A 14,754-nucleotide genomic window follows, 5' to 3' on the forward strand; every position below is an offset into this window, starting at 1 on the left:
CTTTCCAATAAAATAAAAAAACTCTCCAGCAATACACACCAAACTGAGCAAAGTGCCCCCAAGGCTCTGTACTGTCGGGAGATGGATTGGGGACAGTAAAAGAAGGGGAGGATGAGAGAAGACAGGATCAAACAGCCTTTTTTACACAGTGCAGAGGATTAACCCCTCAGAGCCCCAGCGGTTATAACAAGCATGCTTTCCTGCATATACAGACCAGTGGCGGCGGGTGGTATATTTTTTTGGGGGGCAAACAATGCACCCACAGACACCCCCCCCCCCCCGGTGGGTCAGTCGGTGCCAGTCGGGTTACCAGCCTTGTGCTAACCCCATCTATGGCGCGGGCAGCGCTGCCCTCTGGGCGACAGACGGCTTCCCCTGCGTCTCCTCCTTGGCATCATTACGGCCGTGCGTCTCCTCCCTCCTCATCCTAGGCCAATAGGATCGCTTCTCCTTTCGGACACTCAGGAAATGGGTCTCAAGACCACTCAAGAATGGCCTGGAGGAGAATCAGTGTGACCATAGCGAATATTCATTTGCTATTGTCACACAAGTGGGTCGGCCTGGGGCGCAGTGCTCTGTGCTCCCTGAGTCCACCCTTTTTTGAAGCCTATAAGGGCCTCAGGCTCTAATCACATGCTTCAAAAGAAATAAAAAACCCCAATGGAATCCATGCCCCCTAAGGCACATGCAGGGTGCTGAGCGCATGGATAGGGCCCCCGTGCCCTGCATTATGGGCAGCCACTGATACTAAACACACAACAGAAAAGTCAGTCTGTAACACTTTAATGACACCCAAAATGAGGGGTTGCAAATGTAGTACCTTGTACCAGATCCTGTAATTTTATAAAGCATGTACTACTTTTGGTGTGGTCCAGCGTGATTTCAGCCCATTCAAATGAATGGGCTGAAATTGCATTGCACCCCGATTGCAGGTTCATGGTGTTAACCTGGTCCGACAGCAATTAAAACTTTTGTCTTTGGGTATACTTCGAAAAATGATGTGTAAATAATGTGCTGCCTTAAATAAAATATATAATCTTGATGAATCCTGCCAAGCTGCTGTGTGCAAAAACATTTTAAAAGTTATACTTTAATATCTTTATATTTAATACATTATATCAGAATACATTTACGTGCAATACATCAATCAATAAATGTTATTAATGATAATTCTTTCAGTTAATATTATGTTGAGGTTGTAGTAGTTTCTGTCTCGTGTCCTGGAAAGTTTCTGTTGTCTTATCTCTGCCTGCCTTCTCTTCTTATGCTGCTTTGATGCTTTTGGTTTACAGGACCTTTCCCCCCAGACCTTTTCACAGTGCCCCCTCACCCTCCTCCACTCCCATCCATCCTCCTGCACACATTGTTGTCCCCCCACACAAATACAACCTCACACACTCACATCTTTTCTGATTGGTCACCAACTTCTTTTTAAATCCTGGGTGTCCCTGGTAACCACAAGCCCCCTCTTACAAAGTGATGCCCACCCACCACTCTGAGTAACAAGTGGCACGCTAGACAGCCGAGCTGAATAAAACTCAAGTTTGCACGCTGATTTCAGATAGACGACTTATTCCCTGACTAGGTAAGTAAAGACATTCAGCATGATATTTCCTTTAAATGTGGGTTTAGGGGTTTAGTACTTTCCTCCGTTGGCAGCTTTTTTTCTTTTGCACTGCTAAAAGATAGCTAAAGACTGTCAAGTGTCTTCGTGGGCTCTACAGGTATGCTGGGAAGTGTAGTACCACAAGAACTGCCGAACCACTGAGTTCCTCCTAATCATATATAGTGGAAAGTACAATAATACATAGCCTTCCTCATGTGCCCTCTCTGTGGTGATTGGTTCATATGGGTACTTCGCTCTTTAAAAAGTAATACATTTTAGTAATTCATTTTTTTTAGTTTTGAATAGACTAGAATAGTTAATCACACCCATCTAAATCTGATAACCCATCTAACATTCCCCTCTGCCCAGATATTAACAATGCTTCTGTCCAAAGGTAACCCCTGTGCTCCTTCATCTAGTGTGGAGGCACTCTAATAAAGGAGGTGTGTTACTGGTCAGATCACCAGGTAAAAATAGAGGTAAAAAAAGCCTAAAAAAAAAAAAAAAAAAAAAATTTATATAGCCACCATACCTAATGATTGGTAAGCTGCGATATATTATATTTTTGGTTTGGGGTTTAATACTGCTTTACCTCTAAACTGATAACCTATACATGTGTTTAAAGCGCTGCCTATAGCGAAATCTGAGTATTGTAATTTTTTATGATTTTATGTGAGCATGCATTTTTTAAGGCTTGACATGTTTGAGATATATTTTCAATGCAACTTCATTTTTTTATGCTTTACCAAAAAATTGGATATGCTATTGTTTCTTTGCAATAAAATGTTATTGTTTGATAAATAGCTACACAAACATCGTGCTATATAAAAAATTGTAACTGCCACCATTTTATTCTCCACAGTCTCTGCTTTCAGGAAATATACAATTGTATGGTGTTTAAAGTCGTTTTTAGCAAAAAAAAAAAAAAAATACAGATTTTAACATATGTGTATAATATGTAAAAAATTGCCCCGATAGGCAAGTGGTTAAAGTGTGCTAATGTGAAACTTTTCATTTGTTGGACAGTGCGATCTGTTGGTTTCTAAAAGGTAGCTTCTGCAACACAGGGTTTGACTGTAAACAAGGACTCTGATTGGTTGCCATGGTAACATTTTTTTTTTCTTGTGCGCATTCCTTTTAAGAATGAGACCTAAACCAACCTGACTTCAGTAATTGAAAAGTAAATGGTTGCTATGGGTGACAACTCTTGGCACAGTTTAGCACGTCTAATACGTATGTTTGTTGGTTTATTACAAATGAACTCTCTATAGGTGGCCCGTCTATGAGAGTAGTGTGGGAGTTGCACTTAGTCATTGGAAGCGCTGTGACCTTTACAATCAGTGTTGTGGAATGTTTTCTTTTAAACCCTGAAAGTTGCATTGTTGGAGGAACTTGATTTCCGGGACTTCTGTAGATGCTGAATATGCAGAGTTCACCAAACTGGTCTTTTTTCTTTTTAAATAACAGACCTGTTCTTTTTGGCTCTACACCCTCCCCAATAAACCAGCTTTACCTCTTACATACTTTTAACACTTTAAGTGATCTGTAAATGTGTATTCCAATGCACATTTATTATTTCATTAATGTGGATACATTTTTCAGGAGGTGGACTATGCCAAGCCCACCCTGACCCACATACACTCACCATCACAGCACTCCCCCACCACACCTGCTTGTCATAGCCATCATAGAACAGCCAGTGGTTCCATATTGGGGAGCATGTTACCTCCTCCCATCATGCTTAGCAGCCAATCATGAGGCACCAACATTACCACATTATGGAGGGGGTGATGTCATCAGTTTCAAAGCCAGTCAACAACAATGTATTGCAACAGCTGCATCGGAGAAAGGGGGGGCGGGGTAAGGAAACTCTGTGAAGGCAAGTATAGCTAGGTTAAGTAACGGGCCTTCAATGGCCAAAGTAACAGGGGCTCTTTAACTTTGGTTAGGCGCGGAAGGGTTAGAACTTCTGTCAGGTTTATATTATCATCTGTGTCCTTATTGGGGAGATTTCCCCTTACTTGTTCCAGTGAAACCTATTTTAGGGACAGAAAGTAGGAGAAATATCTCCAAGAGGTAGACAGACAATAAAAACCTGACAAAGGTCCTCAATCTCTGTGTCCCCATAGGAGAGATGTCCACTTATTTCCTGTCCCAATGGGGCCACAGTGCCAATGAGGCAAATTGCCGTTTGGCGCCAATCTGCCTATTTAGGTCAGCTACACTCTCTGCTTGGTGCTGCCTAATCAACAGCTCTTCCGTGCATTCTTCCTATTTCCTGTGCCTGTGCCTTGATCTCCTGACAAACCCGGCTTGCTTCTTGGACTCCTCTGAACTCTGCCCGCACCTGACCTCTGGCCTGTTTTCACTACTCTTTTGCCTGCTCCACTGTACCTCGTTGCCTGCCTGTTGCCGAACCCAGCCTGTATCCGGACCTCCCTGCTCAGCTCCCATCTGCCTGTGTTCCAGCTCTCATCTTGCTGCCCTAGGACTGTCTACCTACCAGCATTTGGACTCTATTACCAGGCTCCCATACCACTCCGCACTCCTGTGCCTCCTGTATACTCTACCAGGGGGCCGCGAGTCGGACACGTAAGAGAGCCTACCCTCTGCCCTAGTGGACTCGCTGGTCAGGTACGTAGTAGTCTGATACACTCATGAAGATTCTGTGGGGCATTAAGACCGGAGTGTCCACACCAGTAAAAATTGCTGCCTCGGGTGGCATCCGCCCTTAGCATGGCCCTGGGAACAACAATAAATGAGGAGTGAACACCAATAAGCCGCTGTACTGCCAGACATCTCAAGTCTCCTGCGAGGTGCGGGAGACTCCCGCATTTCTGCGGCAGCTCCCGTACACCCGCAAGTGCCTCCCGATCTCCCGGGAATGATCGGTGCAGGGAACAGCTATGAAGACAGACTCTGTCCCTGCAGACATCTCTGCAAACAACTTCCGCTCCTAGCATTCCCATCAACACTAAACAATCTGTCCTTGTAATTAGGGCTCTGGCTGGCGGACATTTTGTGGTGGACCAAATTGCATTGATTTTAACGGGAGAATTCTCAAACGCTAGAGAACAAACGTTCTTCTTGTATTGAGTCTCCTTACAGCACAGGACGAAAAAAATAAATAAAATATGTGTGTGTGTGTGTATATAATATATATATATATATATATATATATATATATATATATATATATATATATGTGTATATATATATATATATATATATACACACACACATAATATATATATATATATATATATAATATATATATATATATATATATAAATTATATAAAAAAAAATTATAACAATGTTTTTTAAAGTGTAAAAAAAAAAAAAAAAAAATACTACTGACACCACTCCCCCCTGCCCTACCAACACTGTCCACTGCCCCAACCCTCTCCCCCCAAAAAGCATTGTGAAAAAAAAAAAATAAGAAACAAAATTAAATTGTAAAAAAATCAATTATTCAAAATAAAAAACTACTTACACCATCCACTGCCACATACCACCCACCCCCTTCCCTAGAAGCACTGTGGAAAAATATTAAAAAGGTGAGTTAAAAAATATTTTGCCGCGGGCGGGGGGGGATGGGGGGAGGGGTGTTGCGGGCATGAGGCGCCACCTCCCTGTAATGAGTTTACCACCTTCCTGAAATGAGTTTTTGCAGGTTGGGATGTCTGTACTGCCCATAGGTGAATGATACTATCTAATAATATCTAATGGAGATGGTTAGTTATGAGTGACATGGGGAGTGAATGAAGGATGTAAGGAGAGCTCCATTCATCTCTGGGATGAACATAGAATGTCTGCACACAAAACTCAGCTCAGACCTATAAAAGTGTATAGCAGTGGTTCTCAACTCCTGTCCTCAGGACCCACCAACAGGCCAGATTTTAAGTATTACCTTGGGGAGAATACTGCAATCACTGAGCAGCAAACGATATCACCTGTGATGTATTTCAGTTATCTTGCAAACCTGGCCTGTTAATGGGTCCTGAGGACAGTAGTTGAGAACCACTGGTGTATAGGAATACAGAACTGCATTGCAGCAATGATGTGACCAACAACCCTCATTACCATAGAGGTGAACAGCCTGTGCATCAAGAAGTGCTCTGTGTTCAATATTAGCTAATAAGAAGCTACATGGCAGCATCCACCCAAAGCTGAAACACATTTCCCATCAGTTTTCTGTTGTGTTCATATTCTAGCACAGCTTGAGCTTAGCAGTTCCCAGCACATGCCATAGTCAGCTACATCAGAAGAATTGCACAAGACCCCGAATACGAATCAATCAGATCCTTGACCCCTTCTGCCTCGGCCTCATTTTAAAAAGTTATGAACACTTGGAAGCAAGGAAGATCAGCCAATCACAGCGGTCACCTGATCCAGCCGGCTACCTGCCTCACTGGCTACCGGTCACTAGCAGGGACCAGGAACTGCTTTTCAGAGCATGGTCTCTGTGCTGGGAACACGCAATGAGCGCACTCTCGGCACAGAAACATCAGCTGCCCAGTGAAGTATATGAGCGGTGTGTGGATGTTAATACCCGCCTTTTGTCCCCACACAATTGTGTTAGCCAGTCGTAAAGGTGTTAAACTGGGTGCATCTTTTTTTTTTTCTTAAAATAATAAGTATGTTATACTTAGCTGCTCTGAACCTCCTCTTCTGGGGTCCAACACTAGAACTGTCTGCTCATTCTCTTCTCTGAGTGTCCCCATTGCAAGCTGTGTGCTATGGGGGCACTCATGCAGGCTCACTCCAGAGCCAGGCTGTGTGTATCTACTAACACACACAGCACGGCTCCGCCCCTGTTCCTTCCTCACAGTATTTAATTAACAGCAGCAGTAGCCAATGGCTCCCACTGCTGCCTTTGTGAGAGCAGCACTGCTGCCGACAAGCACAGTGCTAGATTGAGGCTGGGTTCACACAATTGGGAATTGAGATGTTTCCCTGCATCCAATTCACATGTCAGGACTGGAGATTGTGACTGGCTCTCAACGGACGGCTTCGGACTGAATTGCACAGGAGTCCTGTCCGTCTTCTGGTCTGTTTCAGGTCCAAATTCAGCCCAAAATTTGGACCGAAATCGAACCTGAAACGGTAAACAGGGACGCACCAGACCCCTGCTGTCAGCCGCTCTGTATGGCAGTGTGAACCAAACCTGAAAGAGCAGTGAGGTAAGTATTCAAGGGGGGCTGATCATTCCTTTTTGTCTTAAACCTTAAACTAAAACTAAAGGCAAAACTTTGGAGTGGAGAAGGGTTAGAACCCCTGTCAGTTTTTATTGCTGCCTGTGCCCCGTTAAGGAGATTTACCCTCTCTATTTGTCCTTTTTATCATTATCGTTGAAAAGTGTCACCAGAAAAGTAATAGAGGGGAAATCTTTTAAAGGGGGCACTAGTTCTGGTGGTCTGGGGGTCCCCAAGGAATTCCCTTAATTTGCAGGGATTTCTCCTCACTTCCTGTTTGGCTATGAGACAGAAAGTAAAGGAAAATCTCGGCAATCGGACACAAATGGTGAAAAAAAAAATTTGACCGGTTGTATAACTAGGGTTGCCACCTCATCCTTTTAAAACTGAACACATATGGATTACACAGGTCCTGAGGCTTAATTAACCGCTTAAGGACCAGCCACCACAGTTGTACTGTGGCATGTTGGCCCCCCTGCGCAAATCGCCATCATTATATGTCAGCCGCTTTAAGAGGGGCCTGCGGTGCGACAACGGAGCCAATGCACGTGCCTGGTGGCCGCAATATCTGCTGGGCACCCACGATAGCTTCTAAGAGAGACAGAACGGAGATCTGTCAATGTAAAACAGACAGATCTCCGTTCTGTCAGGAGAAAGGAGACAGATCTGCTGTTCATACTGATTATGAACAGCGATTGGTCTCCTCCTCCAGGCAGTCCCATCCCCCCACAGTTAGAAGCACTCCCTAGGACACACATTTAACCCCTTGATCGCCCCCTAGTGTTAACCCCTTCCATGCCAATGACAATTACACAGTAATCAGTGGCTATTTTTAGCTCTGCTCGTTGTATAAATGTCAATGGTCCCAAAAAAGTGTCCAATATGTCTGCCGCACTGTCGCAGTCCCGCAAAAAAAAACAAAAACGCAGATCACCGCCATTACCAGTAGAAAAAAAATGAATAATAAAATTGCCATAAATCTATACCCTATTTTGTAGACACTATAACTTTCGTGCAAACCAATCAATATATGCTTATTGTGATTTTTTTAACAAAAATATGTAGAAGAATACATATCGGCCTAAACTGAGGAAGAAATGTGTTATTTTTTTAGTTTTTTGGGGGGATATTTAATAGAGAAAGTAAAAAATATTGTTTTTTTTTTTCAAAATTGTAGTTCTTTTTATGTTTATAGCAAAAAAATAAAAACCACATAGGTGATCAAACACCACCAAAAGAAAGCTCTATTTGTGGTAAAAAAAGAACATACATTTTGTTTGGCTACAGCATCGCACAACATCGCAATTGTCAGTTAAAGGAACGCAGTGCTGTATCGAAAAAAATGGCCTGGTCATTAAGGGGGCAAATCCTTCCGGTCCTTAAGTGGTTAATGCAGATAAGGCACCAAGTGAGTTTAATTACCACCTTAATCAGCCGCAGAACCTGTGTAATTATTATGTGTTCAGGTTTTAAAGGGATGAGGTGGCAACCCCAGCTATAACCCTCCCTTGCTCTATCCAAAATGGAAAAAAAAAAAAAGTTTTGCCCATAGCTTACTTTAATGTAAAGAATGCATTAAGGTAAAAAAATGTTATGCCTTTAAAACAGAAGGCTTTAAAATGCCTTTAAAACAGAAACGTGTATACTCACCTTTCTGTAATTTTCCTTTCCTGGTGCATCTTCATGGCAGCATGCACATGGGTTGCGACTCTGCCCTCACAACCTGATAGGACTGGTTAACTATAAATCAAAGACAGGCATTCTCTGTAACTCTCACCATTTGGGTGGGTATCTGTGTGCTGCCATGAAGATGCACCAGGAAAGGAAAATTACTGAAAGGTGAGTATATAATTTTCAGTTTTCTTGGTGCATCATGGCAGCATACACATGGGAACTAACTCGTCATATAGGAGGGTGCAAGAAAAATGTTGTAATCATCAGTAGTGTAAGTATGTACCATGAATTTCCCAAATTTTACGGTTGTGAGGTGGGTCCACCTATTAAAGTGTAATGAAAGTGTCCTGAGAGGACCATATTGCTGACTTGCAAATAGCCTTAGGAGACTCAGCGCTGAGCTGTCCACAGAGCTGGCACTGCCCTAGTTAATGTGCTGTTAAGCCCTCCGAAACAGGAAGGCCTTGTAAAGAGTAGGCTTTTTTAGTTGTCTTAACAATCTAGGAGGTGACTGAACGTGTTGATGCTGACTGACCCTGCCTTAAGCCACGCTGGAACCAAGTACAGATTTCAGCTTTCCTGCATGAAAAGGTAGCTGCCAAGTAGGTCACCAGTATTAGCTCAACATCCAGGGGATGTGGTTCTCACTCAACCAAGACAGTAAATTGACTTACTGGTTAAATTGGAAGGAGAAAGACACGCCATGGATAAAGGCAGTCTGGAGTTTTAGGACTATTCTTTCCTTGAGTACAAAGCCTGCAGTTCTGACACCCATTTTCACAGAGGTTGTAGCAACCAGAAATATGGTCTTTAGAGATAGATTGCAGAATGAAGCCAATTCTGTAGGATAGAAATGAGGCCTTGATAGAAATGAGAGCCATAAGCAAGTTCCACATAGGGAACAATAGTTTCCTGGGAGGTCTATAACTTCATGCAAGCCTTTTAAGAATTGCATTACTAAAGGGTTAAGGACGCCTTAAACTCTTGTAATTGCAGACAAGGCTGAACTTTGAGCTTTAAACATATTTGAACCTAGGCCGCTGATCAGCCCCAGTTGTAAGAACTGTAGAATCTTGGCTGGTTTAGGTGATAAAGAACTCCAGGCTTTTCCTGTGTGAGATCTGCTTAATTTTCCCATACTGTATTCTTTGGTAAGTCTTATTCATGAAGACCTCTCTGGTTTGACACAAGGTAGGCACTACCTGCACTGAGCATGCTTGACTTGGTAGCCACAGCCTCTCAACTTCCATGCCATCAAAAGTAGTCTCTTGGAGCTGGATGGCAAAATTGTCCATGAGAGAGCAGATCTGTCATCACTGGAAGTGTCAGTAGTGATTCAATGCTTAAGAGTATGAGAGAGGCACTAGAGCAGTGGTTCTCAACCTTTCTAGTGCCGTGACCCCTTGATAAAATTTCCCAAGTTGTGGGGACCCCTAACAGTAAAATTATTTTCGTTGGTCGCGTTTGCTGGCACAGTGGCGGCGTTTGCTGGCACAGTGCTGACAATTGATGGGCACAGTGGCTGCACAGTGGGACGTTTGCTGGCACAGTGGCGACAATTTATGGGCACAGTGGCTGCGCTTGGCACAGTGGCAACAATTAAAGGGCACAGTGGCTGCGTTTGCTGGCACAGGTGGCGACGTTTGCTGGCACAGTAGCGACAATTTATGGGCACAGTGGTTGCGTTTGGCACAGTGGCAACAATTAAAGGGCACAGTGGCTGCGTTTGATGGCACAGTGGCTGCGTTTGATGGCACAGTGGCTGCGTTTGATGGCACAGTGATGACAATTGACGAGCACAGTGGCTGCATTTGATGGCACAGTGGCGGCATTTGCTGGCACAGTGGTGACAATTGATGGGCACAATGGCTGCATTTGATGGCACAGTGGCGGTGTTGCTGGCAGTGGTGACAATTGATGGGCACAATGGCTGCATTTGATGGCACAGTGGCGGTGTTGCTGGCAGTGGTGACAATTGATGGGCACAGTGGCTGTGTTTGATGGCACAGTGGCGACAATTGATGGGCACAGTGGCTGCACAGCGGCAACGTTTGCTGGCACAGTGGCGACAATTGATGGGCACAGTGGCTGCGTTTGGCACAGTGGCAACAATTAAAGGGCACAGTTCCTGCGTTTAATGGCACAGTGGCGACAATTGATGAGCACAGTGGCTGCATTTGATGGCACAGTGGCGGCGTTTGCTGGCAGAGTGGCGACAATTGATGGGCCCAGTGGCGACAATTGATGGGCACAGTGGCTGCACAGTGGCGACGTTTGCTGGCACAGTAGCGACAATTGATGGGCACAGTGGCTGCATTTGATGGCACAGTGGCGGCGTTTGCTGGCACAGTGGCGGCAATTGATGGGCACAGTGGCGACAATTGATGGGCACAGTGGCGACAATTGATGGGCACAGTGGCTGCGTTTGCTGGCACAGTGGCGACAATTGATGAGTACAGTGGCTGCATTTGATGGCACAGTGGCGGCGTTTGCTGGCACAGTGGCGACAATTGATGGGCACAGTGGCTGCACAGTGGCAATGTTTGCTGGCACAGTGGCGACAATTGATGGCACAGTGGCGACAATTAATGGGCACAGTGGCTGCACAGTGGCGACGTTTGCTGGCACAGTGGCGACAATTGATGGGCACAGTGGCTGTGTTTGGCACAGTGGCAACAATTAAAGGGCACAGTGGCTGCGTTTGATGGCACAGTGGCGACAATTGATGGGCACAGTGGCTGCATTTAAAGGCACAGTTGCAGCGTTTTAATGGGGGTTTTTATTTTCAGATTTTTTCAGTTTGTTTGCGCCCCCACCACTTATTTATATATAAACGTCCCGGTTGGTTCCTCAAAAGTGGTTATTCCGTGCCAGTGCTAGATACACAAAGTGTATAGCACCCAAACATGTATCTAGCACTGGCACGGAATAAACACTTTTGAGGAACCAACTGAGACATTATATATATATATATATATATATATATATATATATATATATATACACATATACGTTTATATATATATAAATGTTAAGTAACATAATGAAAAAAATGTTATCTTGTCAGCTTTTCCTGTGTGTCTGACTTACCAGATGTCACAGTGACACAGGTGTTCTTCTTCAGGTAGTCGTTGCCTCCCTCTTGGTACACTCATCCACAGCAAGCGGACTTCGGTGGGTGTAACAAGATGTCCGCTTGCCGACTTCTAAGTCTAAGCATTACTGTGGACGAGAGTACCAAGATGGCGGCGACGGAACGTCACTTCCGTGCAGTCTCTCCTCTGCAGGAAGTGACATCTCGCTGGCCGAGACGGACGGACTCCGGCAGTAACTTCGGGTCCGTCTCGGCCAGCATCTCAGGCAGCATCTCGGCCAGCATCCGCGACCCCCTGGAGAATCGGCAATCGACCCCCCAGGGGGTCGCGACCCCCAGGTTGAGAACCGATGCACTAGAGCCTCCTAAGCCAAAAATGGTATATTTGCAATTATTGAGACAGGAAGCTCCAATGACAGCCTAAGAATTCTACCCTTCCACTGCTGTCTAGGCACAGTACAAATCTTGCTCCTCTTTCTAAAAAGGAGTGAATGACAGAAGTGCTTTGAACACTACTCTCAGTTCAAGAGCATTCAATACTAGGCCTCACAAGCATAACATCCCATGACCTTCAGCAGCCTGCTCTTTGAAATGCATCCGCCAACCTTTCTAGCTGGGGTCTGATGTGATAATGTTCCATCTGAAAACAACTGATCAGTTACGAAGAACCAAGGATACTCCGGCACTGTTCTGCTGGGAGAGACTTCACTCCCAAAGCACCTTTGGCTTTCTCTATCAGAGGACGGATATTCCCTTGTGGAAGTTCTACTGAACTTTTCTCATCGCTATTGCAGACAGTAAGACCTTTGTGAATGCCCTGGGGGTGATGTACAGACCGAAGGGGAGGCACTCAAACTGGTAGAGGAATTGAGGATGAATTTGGACAAGTAGGTGTCTGATAAACCTACAGAGCAATCCAGTCTTCCAGATTTATGAATAATATAATTGATTGGAGGTTTTCCATCTTGCACGACTCCAACTTCCTATGCTTTGTCGAGTTTTTTTTTTTTCTTTCAACTTTAGCACTGGGCACAGATTACCTGATTTTTATTTTTTATTTTTTTGTTAGGAACAGAGGTGAACCGAATCATCTCCTCTGGCCTGGAGACCACTCTGATAGGAAGTTATGACACGTACTCAAAACATGCAATTCTCAGAGTGATCTGACGATTTATTTCCGGACTTCAACTTATATAAGCAAAATGACATCACAATAAAGGTCCAACCCTTCTTACATTAATATATGGTAAAGATACAGACATACAGGCTGTTCTAAAACAAGCAAAGATAGAACATTACTGAGTACATGCAGAAAACAATATGACACCCTAATAACTCATATAGACACAAATAACAGGAAAAGGCTAGCACATCATTTTGGGGAAATCATATATTTTACAGAAACATGAAACTTAACTTCTCATAAACATCACGTATACATATTTATTCTAAAATGGATACACAGTTTTACAAGGGTGTACAGCTAAAATGGTGGACAGCAAGCTAAAATATCACTTCACACAATTGTTCTTTTTTTTATTTTTTAAATTTAATCAAGCTACAAACTGGACCAGATTTTTTTACTTTTCCATCAACTTTGGTAGCCTGGCTGACTGGAAGAGATTGAAAGGTGGACTTCCCACTTGTCAATGTTATATGATTGTTATGCTCGTTGAATTATGCCCTGCATGGGTGAACGTTTGTCATGTAATACTTTTTCAATGAAAATTATTGTACCAGAAGGTGGACCTCCTTTAAACTTCCACCAATGTCATGCCAATATAGCTGATGTGGCCCACTGATCCTGAATATTTTCCATCCAGGTGTGTGCGCAAAGCTTCATACAGGCAACCCCTTGGATTATATGCACCCTTAAAAGGACTTCCGCTGTTCTCCCAAGACAGGTGTCTTAGATCTTTAAGACTTCAATAATGAAGATTGGGTACTTCTCCAGTTCGTTTACTAATCTTTTCCCAGTCCGTAGGATTTTGCCTCCTGATATCTACTTGGGAGCCACCTGTACGCTGGACCTTTTTGAGTTTTCTGTTTTTTGTCAGATGATATTCGCCCTGACCTGCTAGTGGTCACCCTTGAGATGGCTGTATCCTGTCTACTTCCAAATAGATTGGATTCGTTGTGTGGTGTCTTCCACCATTTTTTTTGGCAGGATCCGCCAACCATGGCCTCAGCCATAATGTACTCCTTGCCGTGACCGTGGGGAACATCGCTCTTGAAAAACATCAATTGACGTCTGACACATCCACCACACAGTATGCCACCAATTTCAGCTCTTACAAAGCTGTTACCACCTTGTCTCTTCACTTCTTCCAGAAGGGCTTATTTAAAGGGTTACTCCACTTTTTTTTTCATCTGCAGGGCTGCAATTTTCTGTAAAATGCAATGAAACATGACTATATGGAGGTGCGCTCTACACAAAATGTACAGAACACCCCCCTGAAAAATAATTTCCTGCTTGTATGACTAGCTCACTGATTTTTACCAGAAGTCTGCACCAAGATAAAAGTCAGATTTTTGGCATCCGCTGCAATAAAAGTTATTTGATAAAATACTCCCAATAGGGAATCACGTCTAAAGGATTGCAGACCCTGCCACTTTCCTTAGAGTCCTGGTGACGCAGCTGGTTAATAATTATAAAACCACTCCCATTAGATTCACTCAGCACATGGGTTGGTTATTGCTGGTCTGGCGATACCTGCAGATGCTACAGTATGTAGAAGCACTTCAGATCTAGATCTAATTTTCGGACTAGAACCTCCTTGAATGTGACGGCAAAGTGACATGTCTTGACAGCTACATTAATGATGCATCCACCATCAGAGGAGACTGCAGCAGGTTGACCTTTAGCTTTTTCAGGATATACAGTTTTGACAACCTGTTTATATGGGCATTTTTCTCTGACTCCTTAAATTCTTCCTGGATTAACTCCTCCAGTTGTTCAGTGAAGGAAATGAGTACTTTCTGACCTTGTGGAGAGTTTCATCCACTTCACCCCAGGCAACTGCGTCCTTAGCTGCCCTGGCAAAAAAGACTCTACTGGGCAATCTTCAAGTATTGTGGCCCCTTTAACGCTTTCTTCCCATTCCAATTTGGACATCACCTACTGGCTCTGGTTGGAAGTGCTAGGCATTTCATGCACTGTAGCTTGTCAAGCAATGACTTTCC

At 43.9% G+C, this 14,754-nt stretch overlaps 1 protein-coding gene across 1 annotated transcript in view; it reads left to right on the forward strand.

The window, feature by feature from the left end:
* The first annotated feature begins 1,562 nt into the window (after positions 1 to 1,562).
* RASSF7 (Ras association domain family member 7) overlaps positions 1,563 to 14,754 on the forward strand; it is a 100,894-nt gene continuing 87,702 nt past the window's right edge. Inside the window, exon 1 of the mRNA XM_073604909.1 lies at positions 1,563 to 1,585. The gene's annotated coding sequence lies outside the window, so the exon portion shown is untranslated. The remainder of the gene's footprint in view (positions 1,586 to 14,754) is intronic.

The sequence above is a fragment of the Aquarana catesbeiana genome, linkage group LG11, assembly GCF_042186555.1.
Source record: "Aquarana catesbeiana isolate 2022-GZ linkage group LG11, ASM4218655v1, whole genome shotgun sequence".
Lineage (NCBI taxonomy): Eukaryota > Metazoa > Chordata > Amphibia > Anura > Ranidae > Aquarana > Aquarana catesbeiana.